The sequence below is a fragment of the Vicugna pacos genome, chromosome 13 (genome assembly GCF_048564905.1).
Source record: "Vicugna pacos chromosome 13, VicPac4, whole genome shotgun sequence".
NCBI lineage: Eukaryota > Metazoa > Chordata > Mammalia > Artiodactyla > Camelidae > Vicugna > Vicugna pacos.
The window spans coordinates 16,862,085-16,875,996 of record NC_132999.1 but is presented as its reverse complement, the minus strand read 5'-3'; the positions used below and the strand labels follow the sequence as shown (position 1 = coordinate 16,875,996).

The 13,912-nt window shown below is 46.1% G+C and overlaps 1 protein-coding gene across 3 annotated transcripts in view; it reads right to left on the bottom strand.

Moving 5' to 3' along the window:
* The window catches only part of GNG12 (G protein subunit gamma 12), a 118,406-nt gene extending 108,658 nt beyond the window's left edge, over positions 1-9,748 (bottom strand). The window contains exon 1 of one of the 3 annotated variants that reach the window (XM_031683463.2): positions 9,598-9,748. The gene's annotated coding sequence lies outside the window, so the exon portion shown is untranslated. Of the gene's footprint in view, positions 1-9,569 lie in introns of all 3 variants that reach the window. The other 2 variants (XM_031683464.2, XM_031683465.2) reach the window with 2 other exon arrangements.
* Between the last annotated feature and the right edge of the window lie 4,164 nt (positions 9,749-13,912).

Below are 13,912 nucleotides of genomic sequence, written 5' to 3'. Positions count from 1 at the left end.
CTTTTTAAAATGGGGATTGAATCCAGGACCTTGCGCATGCTAAGCACAAACTCTAACCCTGAGCTCTAAGCCCTCCCTCCTTTCTTGTTTTTTGGGTTTTTTTGATGGAGATGTGGGGGCTAACTTTAAACAGGACTGCCTCAGATGAATTTCTAAAATCAAAAAGTCAAAAAATAAACCACATAGTCATCTTTTCACTAAACCAAAACTCCTTTCTCTTTCAATGGATTTCATTTTTGAAAAGATGAAAAGTACTTTTATATTAAAAGAGCATCCCAGGGCTGATGGATAGAGCACCTCAGAGAGAAAGACCATCCTGTGCAACCCCAACCCGTGCCCTCCGGGGCATCCTGAACTCTGGCCGCTCCCCTCACACTGTGCTCTTCCCTCTTCTCTTTCACGCTGGAAATGGGGTAGACAGCTCTCTGATGGTCACACCAAAAGGTGAATAGGAGCCCTATCCAGCACGTAAACAAAATGTGGCCTGTGTAACCTTTCAGGAGATGCATGGGAAAGGAAGAAAATCTAGATTTCTTAGACGATTCTGTAGGAAATGCCACTGGAATTTATACATTCTCAATCTTTCTTGTTTTTGTTTGAGAGGGAGAAATTCTAGACTAGAAGATCATCTTCATAATGGTTTTGGAGACGTCCCAGTTTAATAATACCATTAGCTGAAAACTATTTATAAATCAGACATTAGCAACTGGCATAAAACCCTATTTGCCACATCTCTCGATTTTGCGCTGACGACTTGGCAGCCCACTCTGCCCTTAGGCCCCAAAGAGCTATCACATTCTTAAGTCTGTGTTTAAGAGATTTTGACAGTGATGTAGGCAAGAGGCTTGCTTCAGGATGTAAGGTCAATAAATGGCCACGGGAGGACCGGCAGGCCTGGACCGCCCATGGGAAAAGATGTACACATGGCCCCAAACCTCTACCTCACTCAAAACTCAACAAATTTAACTGACCCTAAATTAACATTCCTCACCAACGAGATTAGCAAAAATAAAAACAGCTGACACACTTCTTGCTGGTGGCGCTGCAGGGAAGGGGCCCTCTAACACACTGCTGGGGAGGGGGCGAAGTGAGTCAAGCCTTCCGGAGCGGGGATGACAGGGCCCTGTGATTCAGCAGTCCCACTGCCGGGAATCAATCCTCTAGGTCCACCTGCACAAAAGCAAAATGACACCTTTATCTGTTGTAGCACCATTTGTAATAGCAAAAGACTGGAAACAATTCAAAGGTCCAGCCATAGGGGGCTGGTAGGATAAAATGTGGTACATTCACACAATGGAAAACAATCGTGCTGATAGAGATCTCCAGGACAGACTGCTAACTTTAAAAAGGAAATGGAATAGATTATATAATATATATATATATATATATATATTATATATATATGTCTCCTCATTTGCTTGTATTTGCACGTTTCAACCTGTAGAGAGTGTGGAGAAGGCTTGGATAGGGATGAAACAGGAGCAAGATTTCTCAGTGTTCACCTTTCTATATGGTTGTGAGGTTTGTGGGGACTATATAAATACATTACCAATTTTAAAAAGATGGAGAGGTTGTACAGGCCATTTTTCATAGCAGTGTGATGAACAGGACAAGACCAGCTTGGAAGACACAGAACTGAGGAGGCATCTGGGGTCCGGGAAACCCGTGCTGATTTCTCACACTGACATCGGTAAATCAGAGAAACCTGGGTCCAGAGTTCAGGAGGTGCACGTGGAGAGGCTGACCTCTGCCCGCTGGATCTCACCAGCTGGGTGTGGGTGTCCCTGAGCCCCCTGACGTTTACTAGAGCAGGAGGAAGTCAGAGAGCTGGAGGTGAGAAATGTTAGGATTTCCTCCCAGGCAGCTTGCCAGGTGCATCTATTTGCTTTCTGGATTTGGACAGTAATGGCTGAAGCATGCTGCTCATCAAATACTTAAGTTTAAAAAGAGGGCAAAGCATGTGCCGGAATGTTCTGCTTAATTCAACAGAGAGATATTCCTGAAAAGTTGAGTCTCCTGGAATTTCGTAAAAGCAAATGCTACTGTAAAGGCAACAGGTAAGCTGGCTTGCTGAAATTCTGTAGGGAATCCTTTTTAGGAATTGTTATCTCCTGCTTCTCCTGTTTGGGGAATCTGAGTTTGCCTGAAGCAGGCTGCATTTAAGCAGACTAAATGTGAAAAGATTTTGCGTTTATGCACCTGTGGGCAGTTTTCACAAGGTGCAGCCTGTTCGTAAAACAGCAGGACAAGGTCCTAAGTGCAAACTGGCACCTCTGTCCTGAGAACCACAGCCTTAGCAATTTAACCCTCTAAACATGGCTGGTCCTACCTGCTGTGCAGACTGTCTCTCAGGAGAGGAGCCAAGAGGAAGTTAGCTTTGAGAGGCGGCTTTCTCAAGGATCGACTTAAAACAGAAAGCAGGCCAGCAGTACCAGCCGGCACTGTGAGGGACGCAGACAACCCCCTTTTTCGGTTGTTGGTAGCTTTAGCAACAGGGGTCCCCACTTCTTATCCCAAACTAGAACAGTCTTTCTACACAAGCAGCAACTGCTCACAGGTAAATTCCAAAGGCTCCTGCGGCCACTGTCCTTTGCATCCTGTCCCCAGGGGGAGGGCCCGTGGTCACTAAGTACCCTGGATCCCTCTGTCCATTCCCAGGAGGCACCAGTGCAAGGACCCCACAGGTTTCAGGCAATGCTGAGCACGTCTGTTGGTGTTCGACCCACAGTAAACAGTGTCAACGACATCTCAAGTGCTGGGCTTTACCCGCTCCTTAGGATTCGAGGAACTGAAGAGGAAGATGCCTGTCACAGGGAACACGCACTGCTGAACGTGCATTTCCCAGTAGGTATCATCAATTTTACTTTTTTGATTAAAAAAGAACACCAGCTCATCCACTTTGCTGGCACACACTGCAGAGAACGTGGTTTTATCCCCCCATTCCACTGGCATTTATTAAGCACTGACTATGTGCCAGATTCGGCAGGCTCGTGGCATTTAGAGGGTTATTGTGGCTGAACAGGGCAGGGAGAGGCAGGGCCGCCGCCAGCCACGTTAGACCTTCATGTGAGTTACAATGGCCAGAGCTCCCAGTGGACCTAGCCTTGCAGGCTTGATGAAAGTCAGAAAGAAGTGCCCCTTCCTCCTGGCAAAGGCAGTTCTAGCTCAGGACACATGGTTTTCTGAGCGGATTGGAGGCCCTACTTAACTTCCCTGGTACTCTTGCGCAGTGAACAACCTGTACAAGAGTTCAAGGCAGCCTCGTCAAGAAGTCACAGTCCAATTCTTCTGCTTCTTGGCCAGACATCCAACTCTCCCCTGACAACTTGTCTGAGTAGCCAATCATGACTTTACACACCCATGTGAGGCCTCGTGGTCTAAAGGGCAGGTAGGTCATGGTCTAATAGCGCAAAAGGTTTCAGTAGTTTAGGTACAGGACAGGTACCGAGTCTGCCGATTTCAATACTCTTCCAATCTGCCTAAGATTCTGGTTGAATAAATCTGGTGTATGGATTCATACCAATCAAGTGCTCACTACATCTCAATAAAGTCCAAGCAGCTTTTGAATTTTGATTCCTCTGTCCATCCTTAGATTTATTTAGCTCATGTTGAGAGCTGAACTGTGTTGCACCTCTGCAATAGTTTCTCCCTGGAAAGCAGACAAAATCTGAGGTCATTGCAAGGTTGGGGTCTTAGTCAAAGGGTCCCAGTGGGGGTTGCAGATTTAATGGCCAATGCTCAGGGAAATCTTGGCTGTACTATCTGCAGCTAAATAAAAGCTTGATTATCCTACATGAATAAAGTTAGGATTCTACCCCATGGGCTCAGGCGGGTTTACACACAGCCATCAGGAATGAACGCAATTCTCTACACGTGTTGCTCAAGTGCACTGATGACCACTGATTCACAGCCCACTCCGGTGAGCGCTGGTGGTGACACCAACCCAAGTTAGAGCAGAACAAGGGGATCCTATGTCAGTTACATGACACTGCCTACAAGGGGAATGGCAGTCTATTCCATAAGAAAGCAGATTAGGAGGTCTCCTGTCCCTCTGGCCCCAAGGTCATTGCTTGCAATGAGTGAATGTGAAAAATTACAAAAGATTCTTAGCAACTGACTCACAGAGGCAGACCTAAAAGAAATTCCTCTTTGAGCTACTAATTCCCCAGTAGAGTTGAAAGTCTCAAAAGTCGTAACAGTCTACAACACCCCGGTTTTTATTATACAGTAATCCTCCGAAATGCAGACCCATTAAAAGAAGACAAAAACCCTCCCTGTCGGAGGATGGCAACCAGACACTCCCAGCTAAGCACTTTTACGATATCCAATAAAGCCTGACACAATAAAGCAGACATTTAAGTGACAGGAGAAATGATTTTCAAGAGACTCGGCACTAAATGGAATAATCCACCTAGAAGCAACCTTCAGTCAAAGCCCCTCCACTCTCTGTCCTGGGTCCAAGCCGCCTGGCTTCTGGGAGTGAAGTGGGGAGGACAGGACCTGTTGGTGTGAGTTGGTTCCAGATCAGGACCTGCCAGGGCCTGCGTCTCCTCTCAAGGCCTTCTTTGGGAGTCCAGGGATGGGAGAGGCCCACTGCACACATCCCTTCAGGCCTGTTGGCTCTCAGGCAATTCTGGACACTTGGACTTCGGTGGCTGAAGAGGGGTGAGCCCAATGGCAAGACACTGATAATTCTCCTCAGGTGGGTCACCTCACCCCTAAAAGGAACCCCCTCCTGTTTCTCTTGGTCTGACTGATAGCTTCTAAACGAAACTTCCTCCATCAAGTCCTCCTCGCCCCACGTGGAGCTGGACGCATCCCCACTGCAGTGCTCAGCAGAGTGCTTGGTGTGTCATGGGATGTGGCGGCAGGACACCTCTGGGTCCCACTCTGGTCTTGCCCCCCAAGGGAGCCTCACTTCCTCACCTGGGCTGCTGCGAGGACTGTGCAAGATCATAGGTGAAAGGGCTCAGATGGGTCCCAGAGGGGGCAGGGCAGCTCCATAAATGGAATCGCACAATTGTGCTGGATTTTTTACCCATGAAACTTTCCCATGAAACCATGCGCACGTGTGTCTTCCTTGCAGCAGTCCTGGAGACCGCGGACACGTGCAGGTGCTGTCTGCGCACAGCTCCTCAGTACAGGACTGGGACGGACGTGACAGCTCTGGACAGGCTCTGTGTGCAGATCCAAACTTCGAACATCTTTTCAGAAGATAAACCTACAAACTTCTGAAAGATTCTCTCGTTTACGGCTGGCTAATTCTCACATTTAACTTAAAGACCTTCAACTGCTGTGCAAGGTGTTTTTTCCCTAAAACAGAAACAAAATCCTGCTATATGAAGCTAATAAACCTGGTTTTACTGAGTGTTATAGAAGTGGATTTTTTTTTTTTATTATATACACATGCTCATGGAGAAAACAAGGAGAGAGGCATGACAATCCCATCATCCATCTGGACTTTCTTTTCTATGCTTAGTAAAAACTTAAAAAAAAAAAACCTAATTATAATTGTAATCATGTACTGCAAAACTGGACATACCACCCTTCTCGTACTTGACCTATCCTAACATGGAATTCTGACCTTTTTTTAAGTTTCTAATAAGAAACGAAAATGGGATTGAGATCTAGGAGAATTAATTTGTTGACTAAGTTAACACTGAAATCCATTTCGTGTATAAAAGATGCAATGACAATTGCCTGATTATCTTCTCTTACTTCTTTAAGCACTGCTTGACAGGACTTTGTAAGTTATAAGCTTTTTTAGATGTTTCAGAAACATTAAAATTTCATAGTGGTTTTCCTGTTACAATAAGAATGCATGCTTATTATATAACATATAGAAAATTTCAATAATAATCATTTAATGTGAAAATTTATTGAGCATAGGCTGTGTGTCAGGCACTGTTCTAAATGCCTTAGACAGATTAACTCATTTATCCCTCCCAACACCTCACTGAAGCACAGCGGTATTAAGTAACTCGCCCACACTCTACACACCTAGAAGCATGAGCCCGGAATCCATCACTATGCTGTGATGTTCTAGGAGTGAAAAGAATCAATAATTTATTCAATCGAATCCTCCACTGCTTCAGAGTATAATGTCACAGGCAAGAAATGAATCATAATAATACTGTACCCTTTACAGTTATTTAAAAATAATATAAAGCCCCCTCTCTGCATCCCTGTGGAACAATTAGTAAAATGAGAAGCCATTTGTGGCACAAGCTACGATTCGAATCAATCCAATCCTATGCACCTGATGTGCATTAAGAAAATAACAGGCACTCAAAAGGGTTTGTTTTAAAGATGAAAGCATTTTTAAAATTTTGAAAATGAGTCAATGACGTGATGAGTAGATTCCCTGAATTAACTGGACATCCATTCTCACAAAAGTTTACAATCAGTCACAACGCTTTTACAAAACATTTATGAAGTGCTCCCAATCATTTCCTAAACACTTCTAATGGCTTACCTGTTGGCAGTGGATATCAGCACCTGAAAAATAACTGTATATCCCTGGGTCACATTTTTTACATTTTTAGTTAGAAATCATCCTAGGTTAAAGACAAATATTTCTGTTTCTGTTTAATGTCCTATCCAGGGCTAATAAATACGGCTGTTTTAAATATAAATTCTCTTTAAATTTAAAATGTGATTCATGAAATGTTTCTGACTGCCTGGTGGTAAAAATATTATATGACTGTAACTTCACACTAAAAGCACATTAAAACTGTTAATCCATTAATCATAATTATTCATACCACTATTGAAGAAACACGATGCACACGTACACAAATAGATAGGTAGGCAGATAGGTAGATAGATAGATAGATGGCTATCTAGCTCTATCTATAAAGCCACGTAACGTCTTTGGAATTTAATTGCTCTAGCATTTCTATTTCTTTATCTATCCATCCATCCATCCATCCATAGATAAAATCAGGTGTGTTTTTTATCTGATTTATTTGTTCCACCTAGTGTTTCCAGAAGGTTCAAACTGCCATCTTGTAATTTATCCGATACCCCGCTGGTAAAGTCAGTAGATAAAATACCTAACAATTTTGAACATTATCTGTGTATTAGGTGCAAAGTGTTTTCCAAAGATTGTTCCATGTACTTTCATAAAACACCCAAGACAGAGACCACTGTCATCCTCATTTTACAAAGCAGACTGAAAATGGTTAAATAACTAATATTCCCATCCACATCTACCCAACACCAAAGCCCCTACCGCAAACCTGTTAAGCTGCTTCTCTTCCAAATCAGGCCCCAGAAAAATGTATCTGACCTCCACAACTTGCCTCCCTAAATTAAGTCTAAGCTGACGTATAAAACTTAAAAAACAAAAACAAAAACCACCCAATACAAATCCAACAAACCCAACACAATAAATAACATAATTCTAAATTTGAATTTTTTTTCTTTCAGAGAGAAATTTTCAACATAAAAAACCAGAATTTGGTATTAGCTGGACATTTCTTCAAATGTTTTGACTATGCAGCAACTTGACAAACCACCCATATCCTTCAACAAGTGACAACATAAGCTGGACACCGCAAATCTCATTGTTAGAGAGCTAGTCTTTCCAATGGGACTGGAGTTTGCTACACAGAAAATCTTCATAGTATTAATCTTTTTGGTCTCTTGCGAAACACAAATCCACATTTTTATGTATCTCTACAAATCTAAATGCGTCCAGATTCAATACCTCATTGAATTACCTGGGTTAAAAACAGTAAAAACACGACTGCATGTTTTTTAGAAGGCCTAAAGGAACAGTCGTAAGACTGCTCAGCATTTTTTGGACTCAAACCAGGGTTTTATGGTGCTAGTTAACTGTTAGAGAAGGCAGAGGGGCTGAACATTTGATCCCAAAGTTCTTTTACCACTGAAGTCTCTGTAAAACGTTTGATTTCTTTAAGAAATTGTATGTGTGTGTGAATCATATATGTGTTTATTGAAACAAGAGCTTGCTAACACATACACTTTGGGTTTTTTCTTTTTTTAAGCAAAACAGCTCCCTGCTTGGATGTGACTGTTTTGGCAATAGTTAAACCAAACCCCGTCATTCTAGCGCTGCCTGCCTTCCTGGTTCTCCTAGGTGAGGGCCGCCATCCTGTGATAATTTACAGAGAGCTGAGAGGCACCAGCAATGGTGCAGTATGGTGACTGGCACTTTAAAAACAACGCCGAACTCCGCTTTTAAAGTAGAGAACACACAGACACAGTCCCTGCCTCCGACAACGTCCAAAAGGCTCCTTACAGGCAATCTATTCAGACGAAGCTACAACAGCCCCAGGAAATATAAACAGCGTCCGCAAAGACAGCAGGGGGAGAGGGGGCGGTGTGGACAGGAAACAACTGATGGGAAGGAAGCTAATCATGTGAAGTTTGTCCAACTCCACAGGGTCTAATACATTCCGGGTTTGTTTCCACTCAGAGCAGCCATTAAACGTGCCCTGACACGTGGGCGCAGGGGACCTCCCTTCTCTCCAGTTTTTGGCCATTTCCTTCTCTGTGCACTTGTTTGTATACAACCACGCCCGGCCGGACCGGGGTGACCACAAGATGACAGGCCTCAGCAGTTCCTTCACTCAGATTTCCAGTTGTCTAAAAGTTTCACTCCACAGCAGGGATTTAGCGAGAATCACGAGTTCCTTTTCGAAAGTTATGAATGGTTTAAGTAGTCAAGTTTACAAGATACAAACAGAAGGCGAGGGACAAGTGAGTGTCAGGAGACTTCAGGGACAGCCTTTTTAAATTAGCTTTAACTGATACGTCCTAGTTAAGATAATTTGTTTTTAAAGGAAGTCACTCTGATCCACGCAGTAAGTGACCAGGCAATACTTTTTAAAAAATCACGCAAGACTCACGTCTGAGTCTTGACCTCCTCATGCCATCTGCAAATAGTCTCCGGGCCACTCACTGCTCGGGGGACCCTCGCGGGATGTGTGATCTGGGTCCTCCTCTCCGTGACCCGCTATTTCCCCGCCAGACCCCTAGCGCCGAGCGAGTTCCAGGGCTGCGCACCCGCCGCCGAGTCACCAGAAAGAGCGGAAGAAAGTAGGGAAGAGGGGCGTGGCGCCCCCGTCGCCCCCAGCTGCCGGCCCTCCTCCCAAACCTGGAACCGCCGCAAGCAAGAGCTGGGAACCCCGGAGACTCCCAGCCCCAACCCGGAGCGGGGCGCACGGCCACGGGCTGGCGAGGAAGAGAAGCCAGCGAGCCGGGAGACCGCTCCTCCCGCCCTCGTCCCGGGGGCAGCGTCCCCTGCCCTGACCCCGCAGGGCCCCAGGCTTCGCGCGCCCTCCGGCCGCTGGCCGTCGAGGGCAAGCGCGCCGTCAGTCTCCGGGTCTCGGCGTCCTTTGCCCTCCCTCCCCCATCCCGGTCTCCGGCGCCCAGTGCCCCGACCAGTCCCCGCCCTCCGGGACACTCTTCCCTCCTTCCTTCCTTCCTCCGTTCCCTCCCTCCATCTCGCTTCCCAGCACCGGGAACTCGGAGGCGGCCCCCGAACTGGCCAGTCGACGCCCCGCGCTGCGCCCTTGTCCCCTCGGGGACAGACTAGCCACCTGCGCCCGCCGCTGGGTGCTCACTTGCCTGCCGGTGCGCTTCCCCTGCCGCCACCGCCGCTGCCGGGGACTCTGTCTCTAAGGGCTCCTGGAGACGGCTCCGACCTCTCCTCCTCCTCCGGCTCCTCCGGGCGGGCGCCGGCTCCGCCTCGTTAGAGGTAGGCGGGGCGGACAGCCCGACGGGCGGGGCGGCAGCGGCCCCGGACTCCTTCCTCCCGGCCTGGCCCTCCTCCCTCCTGCCCAGACGCCCTGGCTGTATCCCGGTTTGGCCGCCGAACCCGCGTCGTGTCTTGGGCGGGCGGGCAGAGGGGAGAGGTCAGGAGCGTTGAGTCCCGCAAATGTCTGGCTGCCTTGGCCATCCCCAGTTTTCCTTCCCCGAATTCACCGAAGCCCTCAAGTTCAAGGGCTTTGGGGCCCCTCGCTTCTCGACCCTCCACGGGATTGTTCTGCCTCCTTGGAAGTTTCCTTCGCATGTAACGCCTCGCCAATCCTTATGCCAGCCGTCCCTTAGGCCGAGAATATGCGCGTTGCCAACCCCGACACAAAAGTTAGGCTTTGCTCCAGGAATTTCTTAAGAAAACAGTCACAGTAAAATTTAAAGGGCCCTGGGGCCACAGAAAGATTTTGCTTCCCAGAGAAGTGGAACTAGAACTAAGGGTTGTTGACTTTGAAGTACGACCACCCATCATGAGCTTCCCCTCCAGCTCTCCGCCATGAGATCTGTGTTTCCGAATGCCCGGTACCTGGCAGAGTTCTGTTTAAAGAATTAATTAGATTTGGTTAGTCTTTTGTAGATGGATTCAGCGTCGGGTAGTGTGAAAAGCCACATCTTTTTCCACAAACTTCAAACTATTCACACATACAGCCCATTCAGCAGACATTCACTGAGCACCTGCTATGCACCAAGCATTGTGCTAAAGGTGACTGGGGAAACACTAAGATAAATCAGACAGGGGATTCACTCCCAAAAAGTCCAGGAAGAGTCCAGAAAGTCAAAAAGATAGATGTGCAGAAATCTCACCACTCAGTAGACTTCCCGCATATTCCTAGGTGTCTCCTTTCTTGTTTGACGTGGTGGAGATAACAGAGACAAGGAAGCCAAAGTAGGTCACTGAGAACCAGCGTGGACAGAGTCCATACTTGAAATGAAGTCTTAAAGGGTTGGCGAAGGATGTCTCTGTGTTGAGTTTCACCAACGGAAAAGAAGTGAGGCCTAGGGAAACGAGGAGTCAAGGATTGCAGTGAGGACATTATCTTCACTCTTCCTTCCCTCCTGACCCCGCTCAAGTATCACTCTCTGTGAAGTCTTTTGACCAGGCTGCAGAAGGGATGCTGCCCAGTTAGAGGAAGTCTGTGGTTGGATGCCTTACCCCAGGACCATGGTTCTTGCAGTGTATGGATGGTGGTGGTTGCTGGGGTACAAGCCACAGCCTGCCAGGGGAGCTCTTTATGCCCTGCTTTGTACAGAAGTAGGAAATGCTTGACTGATTCACAGACACTGACAGCTCCAAGGACACACTCTAAACAGAGCAGCCTGATGCCAACTGGGACTGAGACCATCACACACTGGAGTTTGTATCTTTTGGCCATAGACTATAGAATTGACTCTTAAAGCCCTCTAGTAAGTCCATTTCTGGAGCACTTTATAGTTTAGTAAATGCCTTCAGGTACATAATCTCATCTGGAGACTAATGCACCAAGAATTTAAGTGGCTTATTGAAGCTTTTCTAATTCAGCGCTACTCAAAGTGTGGCCCATAGAACAATGATCGTCTGGGAACTGTCATCCTTCTGTAATGGGATAAGCATAGAACTTGAAGGTGAGCATGTAAAAACTTATATAGCAATTTGACTGAGTAATTTTCTGCCTGCTGAATTTAATAACTAAAAATATGACCTTGTATTTTGTATGTCTCTTTTATTTCATTTTTCTTATTATCCATTTTGTATTTATCATGTTGGATAAAAGCATCAGCCTGCAACAGATTGAAAATAAAATCTCACAGATAGTTTGAGATGCACTGATCTAGTTAGGAGCAAGGCAAGAATAATAAGTGCTAACACTTTCATGGCAGATGTTGCTTTAAGTGCTTCTTTACATATATTATCTTTGTTAATCCTCCTAACAGCCCTAGCAGGTAGGCACAGAGATGTTAAGCCACGCTGTCCAAAAGTGTCCGAGCTAGAAATCAATCCAGGGAGCCTGACCCCAGACTTTGTGCTTTTACCCACGACCCTTGGTCCAGTGCTCTTTCTGCTTTGCTATGTCCAAACTTCAGTCATTCATGTTTCATCTTCATATCACTGTACCTCCTATGTGCTTTTTAAATTTATATTTTTGATCAACTAACTTTTGCTTTTTCTTACATATATTATGCTTGCTGTTAGTAATTTCACCTGTGAAATCATGACTTTGATAAGCAAGTCTCTTAATCTAGATCACATTAAATACATGCCAAATGCCAGCAATTGCTATCAGGGCTCCGCCATCTCCCCTCTGACCCTTCGCCTGTTTCGTGCACACTGGCTCCAGGTGTGCTTTCATTCCCACCACCTGCACCTGGCCCCAGCATTTTGTTGTCAGATCACCACCCTCAGCTGCAGCATTTACTTTGCCTGCTCCCAGGACAGCTGGAAGTGCCTGGGAACTGGTGCTCCCCAACCCCCGCCTCAGCCTTTCACCAGTGACTAAGGAGCATGGTGGTATAAATACTCTGGTTCCTTTGCCCTCACTTGGGACAGCTTCATGGTGGATCTCCATTATCTCCAGGACCTGATACCACATGCTTGCTTGTCCTTCTTACCCCTCTGGGTCCTAAGTCCCACTCCCCTACCAGTGCTTCCTAGGAACACGTACTAATCAGGACCAACTATGTGATTTGCAGGGCCTGATGCAAGATTAAAAAATGTTTATAAATTATGAGGAACTTCAAGGTGGCAACCGCAGAATATTAAACCGAGTATGGGGCCGTGTGTGACTTTACAGGTTGCACAACAACAATGCTGGCCTGGATGCTAATAGGTCCTTTTCACTCGAGTTTTCATCTTAGGATCTGTTTCTGGGGCACTTCAAGCTAAGACAATACTTATTAAAGTAAAAACCAGCACATCCAAATACTGCCAAAGTCATCCTGTGTAACACACTGGTGGTCAGCATCCCTCACCCTGGGAGGCCCGCCTTACAGGAGGATGCTTCATGACAAGGTGTACATAAGAGCTTGAGCCACAGGAAGAGGTATTACTGTTGAGAGTGGCTTAGGTTAACAGGGTGATGGGGCAGGAAACCCGGGTTTTCTTCCCAATTCTGACACTGCATGATACAAACTGTGAATTTGGGTGATATCTTAGATTGAGTTACCTGGAAACATACCTCTCATGAAGAAGGCTTATTGGTGAGTGATTTAAAAAGCAAGCAAGGCTGGCAGGATAGGGCAGAGGAAGACACTGCCTATCAACATAGTAACAACTGGGCCTGAAGTCCAGGGGGGACCGGAGGTGGATGGCTTTTCAAAAATGGACCAAGTTGAGTCCTGGGTGCTGGGCCTTTGTGTCTCCATATCCTGCATTCCTGGGAAGAGGTGTAACGTTGGGCAAAGCAGTTCCCTCAGGGCAACGCCCAGTGATGGGCACAGCTGTGAGCGGTCAGGAACCAATCTTCCCAGCAGCTCGAGAATAGGTGTGTCAGCCCCCTGCTCTGGGAGAGGTTTGGGGGAGAAGCTCCACAATATTCACTGCGGGGGGGGGGGTATCTCCAGGACCTCACTTGGGCTTATGTTCAGTCATAACTGGCATACTTAGCCCAGCTCAGGCAGGCCTGACTTCTTGGTCTTCCATGGAGCCCTTGGACAATATATTTTGCCTTCTTTATACTATAAAGCTATTTAATTTCTGATTTTTTTCCTCCAGCCTTCTTTAAAACTCTTTTTTCTTTCCCTTTCTATTTTCCGGTCCAACTGTTTTCCATCCTCCAGTAGCACTCGAGACAAATCAATCAGTCCATCAATCACTTGTCCATGAAAGAGCGCAGTGTACTGAAGTAAAATATTATGCATAATGAGACAAGGCCTTTGAGATTAAACCCTGGCTTTGCCACTAACAATCTCTGTGAATTTGGGGCAATCACTTCACCTTACTGGGCTGCTGCTTGTCTTTAAAATAAAGGGATTTACAATGGTCTCTGAAGTCCCAAGTCTATGAAAATTAAAAAAAATTTAAAAGATGGCTTTCTCTGCTGTATAATCCCTCATGAAGCAAGCAAGAGAAATGATTTTATAACAACTCAGGACAGCTGATTTTTTTTTCACTTAATTGCAATTGAGAGGTGAAACCCTACTTCTGTGAATT